This window comes from Nicotiana attenuata, chromosome 6, assembly GCF_001879085.1.
Source record: "Nicotiana attenuata strain UT chromosome 6, NIATTr2, whole genome shotgun sequence".
NCBI lineage: Eukaryota > Viridiplantae > Streptophyta > Magnoliopsida > Solanales > Solanaceae > Nicotiana > Nicotiana attenuata.
In genome coordinates this window covers 15,775,568-15,793,638 of record NC_031994.1, presented here as the reverse complement: position 1 = coordinate 15,793,638, position 18,071 = coordinate 15,775,568, and the positions used below count along the sequence as shown (strand labels likewise).

Here is an 18,071-nt window from a genome sequence, read left to right as displayed (position 1 = left end):
TGCTCCTAGGCTCATCAAACCGCGAACATTTCTTTCGCCGCATGCTATTCTCCATATATGGTCGTTATGCCATCCTTTGTTGGAAATTTTATCATCTGGTGCAGAGTTGACGGTACTACCCTCATACTGTGTATCCACGGCCTGCCAAACAATGCATTGTACCTCATGTCGCCACTGATGACTTGAAACTTGGTGTTCCGAACCACACCGGACATGTCGACCGGGAAGGTAATTTCTCCTTTTGTTACTTCGCCGGCCATGTTGAAGCCGTGGAGGACCCAGGAGGCAGGTATGATCTGATCGAGCAACCCAAGCTGCTCTACTACCTCCGACCTGATTACATTGGCCGAGCTGTCTGGATCCACGAGCACACGTTTAACTCGAATATTGCTTAAAAGAAACGAGATTACCAGCGCGTCGTTGTGCGATTCTGCCAAGGTCTCGAGATCCTCTTTGCTGAATGCGAGGGTGTCTTCGGCCATGCTGTCTCGGATCGGCCCTTTTATTGCGGCGGATATTTTTGTCCGTTTGATCATGGGACCTTGGGGAATGTCGGTCCCTCCAATAATCATATGAACGACATGCCGGGGAATCTCTTTCTTTGCCCAGGTTGGATTTTGCCGAGTTTCCCGCGGAACTTTTCGGTGCTCTTTCTGGTGAGCGCAAGGAGCGGTGTTAACGTATTGGGAGTCGTGCGAGGTCGTACCTTTGGAGGTCGTCTCCGGTGCATTCACAGGGTTCCGTGGTGGTATGCCGACATCTAGAACAGCCACATCATTCTCTTCGTGGTTCTCGATATAGTTATTTTCGCCTCTATTTACTAAGTTAGGCATTTCGACTCGAAATTAAAGATCTTGGACAAGAAAAAGTGTGAAAGATAACTTGCGTTGTGTAATGAAACCAGCAAGAAAATAATCACTACTCCCTCTGTTCCAGTTTATGTGAACCTATTTTCTTTTTGGTCCGTTCCAAAAAGAATGAACCCTTTCTAAATTTGGTAACAATTTAGCTTAAACTTACAACTCTACCCTTAATGAGAAGCTTTTATAACCACACAAATACTCTGGGCCCCCATTTGGACTTGTTTAGGGCCACAAATTTTAAAAGTCTTCATTTTTTCTTAAACTCCGTGCCCAGTCAAACAGGTTCACATAAATTGGAACGGAGGGAGTATTATTTTTAGCCCCACGGCGGTCGCCAAACTCTTTACCGTGAAAATGATAATAACAATTAAATTTGATTATGGGACTCTAAAAATATGTGATCTATTTTTATGCCGGTTGTTAAGCAGTTGATGCTATGTGTAAGACTTAGGAACAAGATAAGAATTAGGAATAAGGCAATAACCAAACCGATGGGTTAACAATCGTGGCCTCGAGCTTATCGACTCAGGGGCCTTGAGGTCGATTCCAAGGTCGATTCCAATGCTCGACTGGGAGCTATCGAAGGCAGTTGGAGAGCGACTAACAGTTATAATAAAATTAACGAAGGCTCTTTATGGCCAATGATAAGCAATAAATGATGAACAATAATGAAGATAATAAATGGAAGCAAAAATATCAAAAGAATGTGTTAGAGAGCAGAGAGAATGTTGTTATGTATTTAGTATGGGGCAACAGATGTTTACAAAATGGCAAGGATCCCCTTTATATAGGAGGGGAATCCCAACATAGTACAAAATACATTAATTACAAAGATATGGAGATGAGACAGCTAGTTGACGTCATGACGCGGGCTTAGACTAGCCTGACAGACTCTACCGGCTCTATTGCATGCACCCGTTGGAAATTCCCCTCTTTTCCAATATAGCTGTTGGTCTGCATTACCCCGAGGTCGAGCGTCGACAACCCTCGAAGGTGAACCTCGACCCCAGTCTCGAGCCTTATGAAGTATACCTACGGGGCATCATAACGACGGGAAATTGGACCCTCTGATTTTACCGTGCACAACATCCTACTTTCCCTCTCAAAGAAGTTCTTGTAACCCCCCGTCCATAAATTCTCAGACATCCCAGATGTTCAGGTCCCATGACAGATGCAAATGCCTCTACGGACTCATTGCCATTTTCGTTTTGTTGTGCTTCAATTTCCTCCATTTCAGCCTATAAAGCAAATTCAAAATATATAATTCAAGTAAATAAAAAGTAAACAAATTGAAACAAATAATTGATCTCGATATAACATTAGTTAAATATAATTCGCACGATTTTACTAGTTGTATCTTCATCCGAGGACTTGTATGATCGACCAGCTTTTCTTTTTCTTGTAGCTACAAAGACTTTCTTTGCTGATAAAGGATCCGAAGTTTCCTTGTCGTTTTCTTAGTTACATGAAAGTGAGTCAGCATTCCTGCTGATCTACCATGAACAAAACAAAAGCTAAAACTGAATTTATTTTGCCATGATTTGCTAGTTACACACCAACTTAGAGCGAAATAAAGCAAAACTTCTTTTTCCAGCAGTGTGAGGATTCTTCAACTTTTTCCGATTCTCAATGTTAGTTTTAGATATTTTCTGCAAACAGAAAGAAACATCAAACAACAACTTACAAGTAGGACTTTAGAATTATATATCAAACACAATATATGGAAAATGGAAGTACATTGAAAGAAAGAAAAAACAGCAGCAACGAGGAGATGGATTGTCGTCGCTTGCAAAGAAAAACAGTAGCAGCAGCTCAACGTGTCACTGACTTGGTCGAGGAAGATGTTCAACATGTCAAAAAATTACAAGGTGATGCCAGGGACTTTTTGGATGCAAAGAAGCAACAAAATTTAAGAATTTGAATAGTTGCAGTTGATATAACAATGAAAACTAAATCATTCCTTCCTAAACGGGTACATTAACATACGTTCTTTAATCTTAAGCAGAAGAATCTAAAGAGTTGCAATTGATAAAACAATCTTATTCAGATGCATCTACACAAGTAAATTATATTTATATGATCATTCTTCCATTAAGTCTATGATCATTATATACTGATAGTTGCGCTTTCGGACAACAAGCTGGTTGGCCCGTATAATGACTAAAAAATGGAAAATCTGTGAGTGTTGACTGTGAGTATATCTCATAATGTTCATTTTAACATCCAATTCTTCTGCCTTTGCATACTTTATATAACATTCCCTTTTAGGAGAGCATGGTATACTCCATGCGCTCACTGCTTTGCTCTCTCCTAGATTACCTCAAGCCTCTAGGTAGCTAGGTAATTACACATGTTGGGAAGGTTCATCCATTGTTTTGTCTACAAAATCAGTTTGTTTTTCAGTTAATATGTGTTGTTTTTTATTATATATCCTCAGTTTTTGTATTTTAATAAACAGTCTCCTACTTATATGAAAATTAAATCTGATCTGGTTTGTAAATAAATACCCTCATAAAGGAGAAGAATAAGGAGGCAGTGAAGAAGAAGAAGCAAAAGAATGGAAAAGACCCATCGCCAAGATGTTATCAATGCACTGTATCTTCCTTAAATTTGTAACTTAATACTTTATTTGGGTATGTCCACTGTCTAGAGAAGTATTTAAGCAGAATTCTCTTTTTATCTCACTATGTTATTTTACCTGATCAGAGTTTTCCGTAAGAAGACTAAATTGTATGCACAGAATTCTTTATGCCAGAGAAGAAGTCAAGTCTTGTGTGGATTGGACATTTGCGGCGGATTTTCCTTGACAAGATCAGTTGGAGATTGGTGGTACGAGGTTTAAAGGCTCTTGATTGTGTGTCAAAGGTTTAACTATCCTTGTTCAAATTCTCTTTAATCTGTGAATATTGCCTTTTAAGTACCAGCACAAAAACTAGTTCTAAGTACGAGCAGTAACAAAGAAAAATGAGGCAGTGATGATTTTGTTAAGAATATTAGTGCTCGGCGACATGCTAATATGAACAACTTGGCAGAGGGGTTAACGGGCTGTCAAGCACTTAGCGACAGCACTCCTAAACTACATTTTTCCAGTCCACATGTGGAAAAAATCATCAAGGATACTCAGTCTGTCCCTCTCACATTATTTATACAATGCATATTACATAGTTCTAATTTCACACAAGTACTAATACTATCAGACTACAGTAGCATCCCTGAAGCAGACAACTAGAAAGCAATTGAAAACATTTACAGTAGCATTCCTAAAGCAGATAAAGAAGGGAAAGACACCAGCAATGGCCAAGAAGAAGGTGAAAACCAGAAAGAAGAAGAAGAAGTTCAAGAAGATGAATAAGAACAAGTAAAAAGTCACATACCTGGAGTTTCTCAGAGTTCCAATACCTAAGGAGTTCCTTAAACTGAGAAACTGGAACATCTTCAGGGATATGTTGCATTCGAGCTTTTCATCATTTTTATAGGCGTCAAAGTGATCTTTTTTCAATCTACTCTTGTGCTTTCTCCAGGCAGCTTGAATAGATTCCAAAATATATTTTTTTCCAGCTTCGGGAATATCATATTTATCCTACAATTGGTGTCAAATCTGTTAGTGCAGAAAATATGAAAGATTTTCAACTAAAAATTAATAATTAAGAAGTCCAGACCTTGGTATATTCTCATATATCCTCTTTTGTGTCCATCTTCCTCCAATCCAAAATATCAAGAGGACATAGAGTCACATTCCTTCCCAATGTGCTGAGGAAGCTTCCAAGCTCTATCACACCGTATTCACTAGGACCGACGGGTTGATTTAAGCTGTCAAGTAAAATCAATTTACGCTCATGTCGTCCATGTACACTTTTCATCTTTGTTTTACCTCTTTTTTTGTTTGATTAGAAGGGCCTTCAACGAACCAAAGAAAACCACCAAATTACTATTGTTCATACATTTTTTATGACTGAAATAGGATGTAAGTATTTTTAGATAAAGTCTATATGTTCTTACCTTGTTCTTCACATTGTTCATCTTCGATAGGAGAGAATCCACCTGTACCTGTTCCTCTACTTGTTCCTCTATTACTTGTGTTATAGGAGTGGTTGATCTTGTTTGTACATGGGCTACTACTCCTAAATATTGTGGCACTAGCAGATTCTCTTCGATGATATTCGGACGCTCTTTGTTTGATTGTCTAGCAGGAACAATAAATTTTGTAGAAGTGGTTGATCTAGTTTGTACATGGGCTACTACTCCTAGATATTGTGGCAGATTCTCTTCTATAATATTCGGCCGCTCTTTGTTTGATTGTCTAGCAGGAACAACATATTTTTGGCTAAACGAAGTCCTTATTTGGTTTGCCAAAGATGCCATTGTTCCAGGTTTTGTGTATGTCGCGCTTGTCTTTCTTTTGGGCTTTGAAGGTCTTTCTTGACTCATGTCTATCAAATCTGATAAAGAATACAAATAAAAATAGCTTTATTAGGTATTATATAAATGCAGCAACAACAAAGTGAAAGAAGAACAAAAGAAGCACCAGGACTATCATCTTGTCTTAAGTCTCATTTCTTGTCTTTAAGTCTTGTCTGTTCAAAGACCAATTTTGCTTGCTTAAGCACCAGAAGAACAAAAGAAGCACCAGAATATTAGCAATTTGGCGCAGCACTATAGAGTTATACTACTGCATACAATGGCCTCCAATTCCTAAGATGGAAGATCAGTTACCAGAAATGACAATGGATAATATAAAAGCTTGAAATGAAACAAACTAAGCTTGTGAACCATATAACATATTAAAATAGCTTCGTATCAGACTATAGTTTCTAGTATTTAGCATATTACAAAAGTTTGAAACTGAAACAAACTAAAAACTCAAGAGCATACACAAGAACAAAAAATTGTTCGAAACAAGACAATGAAGATAAAAAATACAAATAAAAATCAAAAGTTTCTTCTTCAATCATCAGCCTCCATCCAATCCCAATCCGTATCATCTAAATCATCCTCCTCTTCAGATATTTCCATAACTGTATCTTGTGAATGTTGCGCATCAGTTGGCATATCAATAACATCAAGAGGTACATCTTCTCTCGACCATCAAAAATCAATATCAGCTAATCTAGTTGATGGAGCTGCTTCATCATTAGGCTCCCTCCAAAATGTCTCCCCAACATTAGGAATATTCTCTTTCTCCAAATCATACAAATCAATAGGGACTTTATTCCTTGCATAATAAACATCTTTCTCAATTGGATCCTCCACATAAGAAACTTGATGTACTTGAGATGCCAACACAAAAGAGTCATCAGGACTACATAATCGGTTAAAGTATACCCGAGTTAAACCATATTCATCTACTTCATTACGAAACCAATCACATCTAAACAGTACAACACTAAAGCGACCCCAATAATCAATCTCAATGATATCCTGAATAGCTCCATAATAGAGAACCTCTCCATCAATGGGATTTTGGTCCCTAGCACTAGCAAAACTATCAGTTGTTGCTGACAAAGTCACTCCACTATTTTGAGTCTTCAACGGGGCATCCCGCGTCATTGTATGAAACAAGTAGCCATTGATAAAATATCCAGTATATCGTTTGGCCAATGTATTAGGTCCTTTAGCTAGCTATCGCAAATGATTGGGCACGTCAATGCTTTTTACTTTCTCTTTAAACCAGTTGGCAAAGTTTCGACTATGATTTCTTGCTCTTAGCCACGCATTTGATCTAGTACGATTATCAATTAAATTTTTATGTTCCCCGCAAGCCATATGTTTCAAATTTAATCATCAGCCCATATCAATTAAATTTAAAAATCTTAAAAAATAAAATAAATAAAGCTTATAATACAAGTGATGATAATATATTTTATCTTACATGATAAACGCCTCCACTTGTTCATCTTCAGTATTGAAGAGACAATACCTATCTGCCTCAATACATAACTGCAAATCCATGAGGAAAATCTTTCCTTTTCTCTTTTTCTTACTTCCAATTGGATGGCCAATTATAGGAAATATAGGTGACAATTTTGCTCCTTCACATACCCATCATCCCCATTTTGGTACCTACTAAATCTTGTCTTCACCCCATCATGTAGGTATCTCGAACAAAAAGTCAAGCACTCTTCGGCCAAAAACCCCTCTGCAATTGACGCTTCTGGATGAGCTCGATTACGAACAAATGCCTTATACCTGCACAAGTTTCTTTCAGTGGAATACATCCAACGACAATGAGTTGGACCCCCAAGCTTAATTTCATTTACTAAATGAACTGGAAAATGAGGCATTATATCAAAATAGGTTGGAGTGAAAATCATTTCAAGCTCACATGTAATATCATTGATTTCAGTCTGCAATCTATCAAGATCCTCTCGCCTTATAACCTTAGCGCATATGGCTCTAAAGAAGTTGCCCAACATAATCAATGCCAAAGAAACATTCTTGGGTAACGATTTTCTAACAGAAACTTGGAGCAAGTAATGCATTATAAAATGAGCATCATGACTCTTGTACCCCGATATTTTCATCTCTTTCTCATGCACACAACGTGATATATTCGAGGCACAACCTTTTGGCAATTTGGCATTTTTAAAGACGGTGCAAAATCGCCTCTTCTCTTCTGGATTCATGTAGAAACAAGCTTTAGCCAAAGAAATTGTTCCACTTACAACATCTTGTATTGGTTGAATCTCTTTTCGTATTCCCATTTCTTGTAAATCGTAGCGAGAATTTACATGATCAAGACTTTCCATCTATCTCCAATAATGTCCCAAGAATACTATCACATATATTCTTCTCAATGTGCATCAGATCAAGATTGTGCCTCAATTTGTTAGTTTCCCAGTATGGTAGTTCAAAGAATATGGATTTTTTCCTTCCATGGACACTTGTTATCCCGAGACCTTTTATTTTGGCCCTTTCCAAAGACATTCTTGAATTCACGCAACTCTTCGAGGACTTCTGTACCCGACAAAGGAGTAGGTGAAAGTCTATGATCCTCCTTACCATCAAATGATTTCTTATCTCTTTAAAATGGATGTTCAGGAGGCAAAAATGCCCGATGACCCATATAGCACATCTTACAACTATGCTTGAGATATTGAGAGCATGTGCCATAATTACAAGTGGGACATGCAAATTTTCCCTTTGTGCTCCATCCAGAAAGCATTGCTAGTACAGGAAAATCACTAATTGTCCATATTAACGCTGCACGCATTTGAAACATCTGGTTGGATTCGGCATCAAATGTTTCTACACCGAATTCCCATAGTTCCTTTAATTCAGCAATTAGTGATTGTAGATACACATCTATATCATTTCCCAACGGGCCTGGGATGATCATTGACAACATTATATACTCTGGCTTCATGCAAATCCAAGGCGATAGATTATAGTTCATTAACATAACAAGCCACGTGCTATGGGAAATGCTCATTGTTCGAAACGGGTTGAACCCATCACTTGAAAGACCCAATCTAACATTTCAAGGGTCTCTAGAGAAATCAGGTTGCAAGGAGTAGAATTCCTTCCAAGCATCACGATCAGGAGGATGTCTTATATTTCCATCATTCGGTCGTTCAATGACATACCATCTCATAGCTACAACTATTTCGGGACACATCAATATCCTCTGAAGCCGAGGCTTTAATGGAAAGTACCTTAAAACCTTTGCAGGGGTTTTAGTCTTCTTATTAGTCAAGACACCAAAAACATTCTTCCATCTAGAAGACCCCCACACAGAACAATTATCTGCATTTATATTATCATTCCAAAATAACATGCAATCACTAGGACATGCATGTACTTTTTCATAATGAAGACCCAAATCTTTTATCATGCTTGTTGCCTTGTAGAAAGACTCGGGTAGCTGAGCAAATGGAAATGCCTCTTTTAACAACTCCAACAAGTCTGTGAATGCCACATTACTCATCCCATGAATATATTAAAATAAGTACAACCGAATAGTAAAGCCTAATTTGGAGAAATTCTCACACCCTGGATATAATTCTTCTTTCCTTTCTTCTACTAATTTAAAGAATCTTTTTGCATCTTTCGATGGTCCATCCCTCACTACTTTATGTCCCAAATCATCCTCAACATTTCGAAATGTATCATGAAGTAATCCATCAATATCGTCATACATGTCAGAACCTTCATCATTACTGCTTGGGCATGGAGTCTTTTTCGAGGAAAATCCTTCCCCGTAAAAAACCCATTTGTTGTATCCATGAACAAAACCATTATCAATCAAGTGGTCTTCCACCACATTCCTATGATGCTAAAAACAATTAGCGCACTCTTTACAAGGGCATAATATTTTATTTCCTTGGGAAGCTCGTTCAAATGCTTTATCAAGAAATTTATTCACTCTTTGTATGTACTCATCAGTTGACCTTCGAAGGCCCATCCACCTTTTACCTCTATTATCCATTAAATTACTTTTATCCTATATGACACCAAAACAAATAGTATAAAATTGGTTTATATACTCTTAATAAAAAATCATATAATAAGAAAGATAAAAAAAAGCCACTTATTGTCAAAATTATATGAATTTCATTGTTGCAAAATTTTACAGTCACCAAAACCATCACATAAACAGTTACGTAAGGCAAACTCATAGTTTCTAATACGAAATTAAAATCCACCAACTAAACCCCCGATTTTGCAAACCATAAATCACAAAATGTATCATATAATACTAACAACACAAAGTAAAATAATAGGCTTATTAGCAATATTACCGGAAAACTCATAGGCTTATTAACAACACAAAGTAAAATAATAGGCTTATGCACCATTAACAGAGTAGGCGAACTCATAGTACCTTTTCTTTTTCTGGACTGGAATATCGAACATGAAATGAAAATACACTCAAATGTATATTCTAAACAAGTGTCATGCCATCAAACTCATCCTGTCTAAAACAAATTCATGAAATATGAAAGGAAATCTATTGAAGTGTGTCAGATGACAAAATCTAGCACTAAAACATCAAAGAGAACCCTTTCTGTTCTCAACATTGCAGCAGACTATTGGAAATAAATTTCAAAGATAACAGTGATGATTTAGCGGTCCCTTTTCCCCCTTTAACAAACAAACTCACTCTTCATTTTACTAAAAGCGATTTATTTGAGGTGAAAATATTACATAACATACAGAAATCAGCCAAAATCCACCCTACTAATATACAGAAAAATTACATTTCTGAATTCAAAAGCTAATCATCGACAATGAGGTGATTAACAACAGCTTAATCTACTTTTCTTCAATACATAACTTTAAATAAAATAATTATGCAACATGCACTTAAAAAATACTTCCGCTAATAAGAAGCCTTCCTAGAGGAGTAGGCATTATCACGAAAGATGTTGAACCAAACATACTCAGCGTAATCCTATAAGTAAAGAAATATTTCGGGAAATTCTCGACAATAAGGATATCATTCTGTAAAGAATTTTTTGGAGGACAAACACAGCAATCAAAACACACATCCCAAATCAAACACGTCGCTCATTATTCTAAGCAAACAAATAAAGAAACGAACGAACAAATGGCGATAGATAATAAGAAAGCCCTTTGTAAAGTACAGAGACAATAGAGAAATCTCTCTTGTATTGTATTCAAGAAGTAACAAGGCTATACACAAGTACATAGAGCCTTAACTATAGAAAGAATCAAAAAGGATATCCTATAAATGTGTTGTGAATCCCTATAATTATGCTAGCTATGTATATTACATAAGATTATGTCTACATGCAGATTATGTCTACATTCATTATCTAACACCCCCCTCAAGCTGGAGCATAGATATTGATCATGCCCAGCTTGTTACAAAGGTAATCAACTCGAATTCCATTCAATGCCTTTGTGAACAAATCAGCCGGTTGCTAACCTGTCTTCACGTAGCCAGTGGAGATCAAGTTCTCCCGAATCTTCTCACGAATAAAATGGCAATCAACCTCAATATGCTTAGTTCTTTCATGATTCACCGGATTTGATGCAATATGGAGGGCAGCTTGATTGTCACACCAGAGTTTTGCTGGTATTGGATGCTCTAACCCAATTTCAGTCAACAGATGATATATCCACATAATCTCACATGTAGACTGTGACATAGCTCTATACTCGGATTTTGCACTGGATCGAGATACAACACTTTGCTTCTTACTCCTCCATGATACCGGGTTTCCTCCAACAAAGACACAATAACCTGTAGTAGATTTTCTATCAATTTTCGGTCCACCCCAATCAGCATCTGCAAAACACTCAATACGAGTATGATCGTGATTGCTATATAATATGCCAAGTCCAGGAGCTCCTTTCAAGTAACACAAAATCTGTTCCAAAGCTGCCCAATGTTTGATCGTTGGTGCAGACATGAACTGGCTAACAACACTTACCGCAAAAGCAATATTTGGACGAGTCACAGTAAGGTAGTTTAATTTCCCAACTAACCTTCTGTATCTCTCTAGATCATCAGAAGGATCACCATCATCTTTCGTAAGATGCACATTAGGAACCATTGGAGTACTGCAAGGTTTAGCTGCCAACTTTTCAGTTTCTGCAAGCAAGTCAAGAATGTACTTTCTCTGAGACAAAAGTATTCCCTTTTTGCTTCTATTTACTTCTACTCCCAAAAAGTATTTCAACTGGCCCAAGTCCTTTGTATGAAACCTAGTATGCAGAAAAGAATTGAGGAAAGAAATCCCCGCATAGTCACTTCCTGTGATAACAATATCATCAATATATACAACAAGGAGAATAGTGCCACCTACTAATTTCCGATAGAAGACTGAGTGATCGCACTAAATCATTTTCAACCCAAACTCCTGAACTACCTCACTGAACTTGCCAAATCAAGCTCGTGGACTCTGCTTTAAGCCATACAAGGACTTCTTCAAATGACAGACTTTCCCATACTCCCCCTGAGCAACAAAACCGGGTGGTTGCTCCATATACACTTCCTCCAGAAGATCACCATGAAGGAACGCATTCTTGATATCCGACTGATGTAAAGGCCAATTCTCGGACGCAACTAGAGAAATAAATAAGCGGACAGAAGTGAGTTTGGCAACCGGGGAGAAGGTGTCAGAATAATCCACCCCATAACTCTGGACATACCCTTTCGCCACAAGTATGGCCTTAAGTCTTGCCATATAACCATCTGGATTAACTTTAACTGTAAAGACCCACTTGCATCCCATTGGTTTCTTTCCCTTTGGTAAATCTACCAAATCCCATGTGTGGTTGTCCTCTAATGCATGTATTTCCTCAAGCATTGCACCAGACCATCCAGGATGATTCAAAGCCTCTTTCACTGTTTTGGGTACGGAGATGGAGTCTAGAGAAGCAATCATAGATCTAGACGTAGAGGATAAGTGGTCATAGGAAACAAAGTTAGCAACAGAATATGTCGATTTGCAAGTACGTGTACCTTTGCGAAGAGAAATAGGAAGGTCAAGGTTATGTTGAGGATCAGGCAAAGGAGGATCAGATGATGCAGTAACTGGTACGGGACATGTATCATTTGTCTCTCGCCTCCGCGAATAAACTTGAACAAGTGGAGGTCTTGCTGGAGCAGGTACTAAAGCATAATAGTTGATTGGTGCTCAATAGAAGAACTGGAAGATCGAAGAGTATCATCTGATTGTTCTGTCAAAGTACGGGTAACCTGATATACTAGCCACTCATCTTCCCCCTGGCTTGTAGAAATGGGAGGTGCATAGAAGAATGGTGTAGTCTCTGAAAATACCACATCAGTTGACACTAAATATTTGCCAAGCTCAGTAGAATAACATAGATACCCCTTCTGAAGGCGAGAATAGCCCAAGAAAACACACTTCACAGCCTTGGGATCCAACTTGCTAAGAGATGGTCGAACATCTCGAACATAACATGTGCTTCCAAACACCTTAGGTTCCACCGAAAATAATGACTTGTTCGGAAAAAGAACACTATAAGGCACATTACCATCGAGTACACTAAATGGCATGCGATTAATCAGAAACAAGCCGTAGAAACCGCATCAGCCCAGAACTATTTAGGAACCTTCATTTGGAATAAGAGTGCTCGAGCTGTCTCAAGTAGATGCCTATTCTTCCTCTCAGCAACTCCATTTTGAGAGAGTGTATCAACACATGAAGACTGATGTAATATACCATGTTGTCTCATGTAGGACTGAAATAACTCTGACATGTATTCTTTAGCATTATCACACCTTAGAGTACATACTGAAGCATTGAATTGAGTTTTGACTTCAGCACAAAAGGCAGAAAAATGAGTACACACTTTAGAGCGGTTCTTCATAAAGTAAATCCAAGTCATTCGAGAAAAATAATCTATAAAAGTGACAAAATACTTATGCCCAGTTTTAGAAACAACCGGACATGGTCCCCAAACATCAGAATGGACTAACTCAAAAGCTGACTCAGCTCGCTTATTAACCCTTGGACTTAACGAGATGCGATGGTGTTTTGAAAATCGACATGACTCACAATCCAATGATGAAATATTTTGAAACTGAGGACAGAGCTTCTTTAACAAAGGCAAAGAGGGATGTCCAAGTCGACAATGTACTTCAAAAGGAGACATGATACTAGAGCATGCAATAGACCGTGGCTACCATTCATTAAGGATGTAAAGATCACCAGATATATATCCTTTACCAATAACCTGCATCGTCTTAAGATCTAGAAACAAACAATGATCGGGAAAGAATGCAACACAACAATTAAGGTCTTTGGTAATTTTACTAACAGAAATCAAGTTAAAGGCCAAGTTTGGTAGACTAAATATAGATGAGAGGGTAATAGAGGAAGTTGGTTTAACAGTCCCAGATCCAACACTGCTACAAGTTGACCCATCAGCTACAGTAACCGGAGAGGGTGCTTTATGTGAGCGAAAGCTAGAAAAAATATTTGGATTACCTGTCATGTGATTTATAGCACCTGAATCGATCACCCATTTGTTGGAAGAGGTGATAAGACATGTTTTATCTGACCCAGCAAAGGCAGTGACTGAAGAAGTCCTTAACTGATTTATGATATTGAAGGAATTTTAGAAACTCATCCGTAACCAAGATTGTTGGACTAGGAGTTGTTGCATTATTATTCTTTACCGTCATTTCCCCGAAGCTGAAAGATACCCAAACAGATCCTGGTAGATAAGAAATTAACAATCTATTGAACAAGATTCAACTTTAATAATCCACTCAACCAAATTAGAGAACCAAACGAATTTGCCCCCAACTCAAAAAAAATAAGAGACCAACAAAGTTTCTGATAAGGAAAGACCCAACAGACAATATCAAGTCACAAATCGATCACGACAGTGAGTCAAAAATAAAGATTCAAGCTTCTCACACAGAAAAATACCACAGAATTAAAGAAATCGAATAACCAATAAACCAAACTCAAACCTGACCAAACAAAGTGAGAATAAGATCTGGTCTGAGGTTGTTCTTTGCCAAAATGTGGTTCTATGATCAGAGAATCACCACAAGTCAACTGAAAATGTCAAAAAGACCTTAGATTAGCTTCCGGCCAAGGAATTTCGGCAGCGGATTCGACTCAACTCCAGCGAGCAGTAGACCTGCTCTGATACCATGTAAAGTACAGAGACAATAGAGAAATCTCTCTTGTATTGTATTCAAGAAGTAACAAGTATATATATAAGTACACAGAGCCTTAACTATGGAAAGAATAAAAAGGAAATCCTATAAATCTGTTGTGGATCCCTATAATTATGCTAGCTATGTATATTATATAAGATTATGTCTATATTTAAATTATGTCTACATTCATTATCTAACACCCTTAATGTAACACCATGCTCGTATAGTCTGCCGATAGTATAAAACGACAGACCATGTATTTTGGTGCTCAAATCCTTCCCGTTAGTCAGATCAAAACTTCCAACTGAAAATACCTCAAAAAACCCTAAACAAAGTTTAACTTGTTTTTCCAACTAAATAGATAATTATAGTTTTACAAACTAGAAATCAAAAAATCAATATATATATATATATATATATATATATATATATATATATATATATATATATATATATATAAAGCTGGGAATTGACCAGCTGATGTGGCATCCCTATTTGGGCAGCTTTCATATTTATCTTTTTTCTGGTTTTTCGTTTTTTTTTCTTCTCCATTCTATTAGTTTAGCTTATATTTAAAAGCCTAAAAGTGTACATTCAATATTGTAAACGTTATGGTTCTTCTCCCCTTCCCTTTAATTAATTTTTATTAATGTGTTTTAATGCATCAAAGGTAGGAGATAAAAAGACAATACCTAAGCTTCATGTGCTATCAAGATGTGATCCATCCATTTTAGCTTCAAATGTGCTTTGAAAAATACTACCTTCTCAGGCGTCACTTCAGTCTCATTTCTAGCTAGCACAATCCTGGAACAGATAATGGATAGCCAAATCTTGGCTTCCACAGTGAANCTTTGAAAAATTCTGCAGCATATTGTTTTGGCAAATGGACCCATTTTCTCATCTACAAAAGTATGCCTACGTTTTTAAAGTTTATACTTTTGAGTCCCATAATTGCTTCTTACTCAATATTTGCTAGCTTTTGATATTTCATGCTATCTCATTTGTATTGTGGGCGTGATATACCTTAACGTTGGATGCTTTTCTTCAAGGTAATTAGATTCACTCTCTAAGTTTATATTTTTTCCTCCTCCTATTTGTTTTAGTTTTCTTATTCGTGCAAAGTTCATTATATCTTTTCGACACGAAATGATAGCATTTGCTATGGAATTGAAAACAAACTGCAGAAAGGGATATTTAATTTCTTGCGTTGGTTTGGATGGATTTAATTTTTTATTATAATTACTATTTGCAATTGATAATAGAATTTGAACTTTTGGTGAAAGATGAGTTGATGTATTGATTTTTAAATAGGAGAGTGAGTAATCTTATGGTGAACTGTCTTATGTTTCTAAGTTAATTCAACTTGAGAAACCAAAAGAAGTTAAACATGTACATCAGTTTTACCCGGTTGTTTTACTTATTTAGGCTCTCTAATTTTGTAGGAAAGGAAAACAATAAGTAGATATTCCTGTAATTTATATTGGAGGTTGAAGGATAGTCGTTCATATTTCTACGGCAATAAAGAAAATAAAGAAATTACTTGTATGCAAGGGAAATTTTCTTTTGTTTTATTTATATCTTTATTTACAAAGATTGGAATCTCACACTAGGTTGAAGGATAGTCGTTCATATTTCTACGGCAATAAAGAAATTACTTGTATGCAAGGGAAATTTTCTTTTGTTTTATTTCTATCTTTATTTACAAAGATTGGAATCTCACACTAAGTTATGCATCTATTTTAAGCCTTATTCTTATTTTTGTCTGTTGGACTGCTCTACTTGGTAATTACTTCGGCGGCCAATCAAAAAAACATTGCCAGTGATGAAAGGTTATTCATGTTGTCTTTCACCAACCCAAAATTGTATATGAGTGTTCTGTGGAAAAATTCATCTTTATTGTTATCCAATATTCCGATAATCATTAATCAAACATAATTCACTATACGCGTAGCATTAAAAGGACCAAATGGTAAAACAAATCTGAATAAGAAGGAAGTGGTACGACCACGAAGAAGACATGCACCAAATTAATGTAAGGATTCTATGAAAAATTATTAAGTTCAGTGATCAAAAAAGAAAAACTATTAAATGTTGGTGCACTGTTTATTCTCTAATTAAACTGATTCTTTTCGTATTCTCTAATTAAATTGGATAATTAATGCATAGTATAATAATATCCTATAATAGAGTATATTTTTATGCACTATTTTTTATTTTTTTAAATTATTATCTTTTTGTTAGTTATCGTTATTATTAGGAAGTTGAAAAAGAAAAAGCAATTCAACATTTTTTAAAGAAAGAAAACCGTTAGAGAAGTAAGAAAGAGGGGAAGGGGAAAAAGGAAAAGTTAAAAATAAAATGGTTAAAAAAGGAAAAAAAATGGAAATAAAAGACGAAAAGTACATAACAGACTCATATAATAAGATATTTATATGCACATAATAAATGTACAAGGAACTAATCATGTCTTAAATTTGTTAAACATATGTACAGAAAAAGTTTTTCTTGAAATTCTTTTCCTTATTTAATTTCTTTTAAGAAAAATAAAAGTATTGCTTCACTTATATAGATTATACAAAAATCAAGTATTTTTTGGAAGACTAAAAACTCTAAGTGAATGGAAAATTATGAAAAATGTATAAAGTTAAGTGTGGATGATATAATTGGTTAAAACTTGAACTATTTGAATTTGAAGATAAAAGAAAATTCATAAATTTTGGCATTCGTAAATCTAATAATCCGCGAGAAGCGCGGGTGAATTCACTAGTTTATCATATAATACAAACAAAGGACAGAGTAAATTAATGGGTTTATCAGAAATCTTACCAGAGAAAGAAAACAGAAGAAGCGGCGAAACAATAGCGAAAGCGAACAACCACAGAAAATATCAAACACGAAAAAATACCGATAATCTACATTTGAGATTCCCTTAAATTAGCCGAAATGGCTGTCCTTCGTCAGAATTCCTTCGCCGGAGTAGGTCGCACAGTTCGTCGATGGCGGATCTTTCTAGGTTTAAAGACAAGAGAGAGACGAAGAGATGCTGATGAGAGAGACGAAAGGTTCTGCCTTTCTATCTTACCAAAACACACAGTATTAAAATTTTTGTGGGGTCATCATTTATTTTTCTTTTTTTTAATAAATATTTAGGAGGGAAAGTGGGGAGGGAAAAATAAACCGTCCCAATACATATTTTATTTCAGTAAACCGTTCCCATAAATAACCTTATTATATCGTCTTTATAAACCGTCTTCATAGCTTCATTTATGGTGACGGTTACTATCCTATTGGGAACGGTTTGCTTCAGAAGTGTACCAAAAGCCTTTTCACTCTATTGGAATGATTAAAACCGTTCCAAAACATAATCTATTGTAACAGTTCTATAACCGTTGCCAAATAACCGTTCCAATAGAACCGTTTTTTAGTAGTGTTGGAAGTTTGCTGGCGGAGTTCAGTTTGTAAGTAAAATTAAAATTTAAATGTTGCTTTGTGGGTGTACTGTATCGGGTAAAATTTAGAGTTTATAAATGGATATCTTTTGAGCAGATACGTGACAATGGTGACAGGATGGAAATGAGTCGGCAGTCAACTAATACCGG

The 18,071-nt window shown here is 36.4% G+C and overlaps 1 long non-coding RNA gene across 6 annotated transcripts; it reads right to left on the bottom strand.

Annotated features, from left to right (window-relative positions):
• LOC109226644 lies at positions 1,558–17,557 on the bottom strand. 6 transcript variants are annotated; one of them, XR_002068098.1, is made up of 9 exons: positions 17,299–17,557; positions 14,278–14,365; positions 13,787–14,015; positions 5,389–5,555; positions 4,863–5,302; positions 4,523–4,760; positions 4,238–4,443; positions 2,204–2,512; positions 1,558–2,101 (listed from the first exon to the last, which is right to left on the bottom strand). It is a non-coding gene; the product is annotated as an uncharacterized LOC109226644 (long non-coding RNA). The 6 variants fall into 6 exon arrangements; XR_002068103.1 differs by having other exon boundaries at positions 4,523–4,673; XR_002068099.1 differs by having other exon boundaries at positions 5,389–5,461.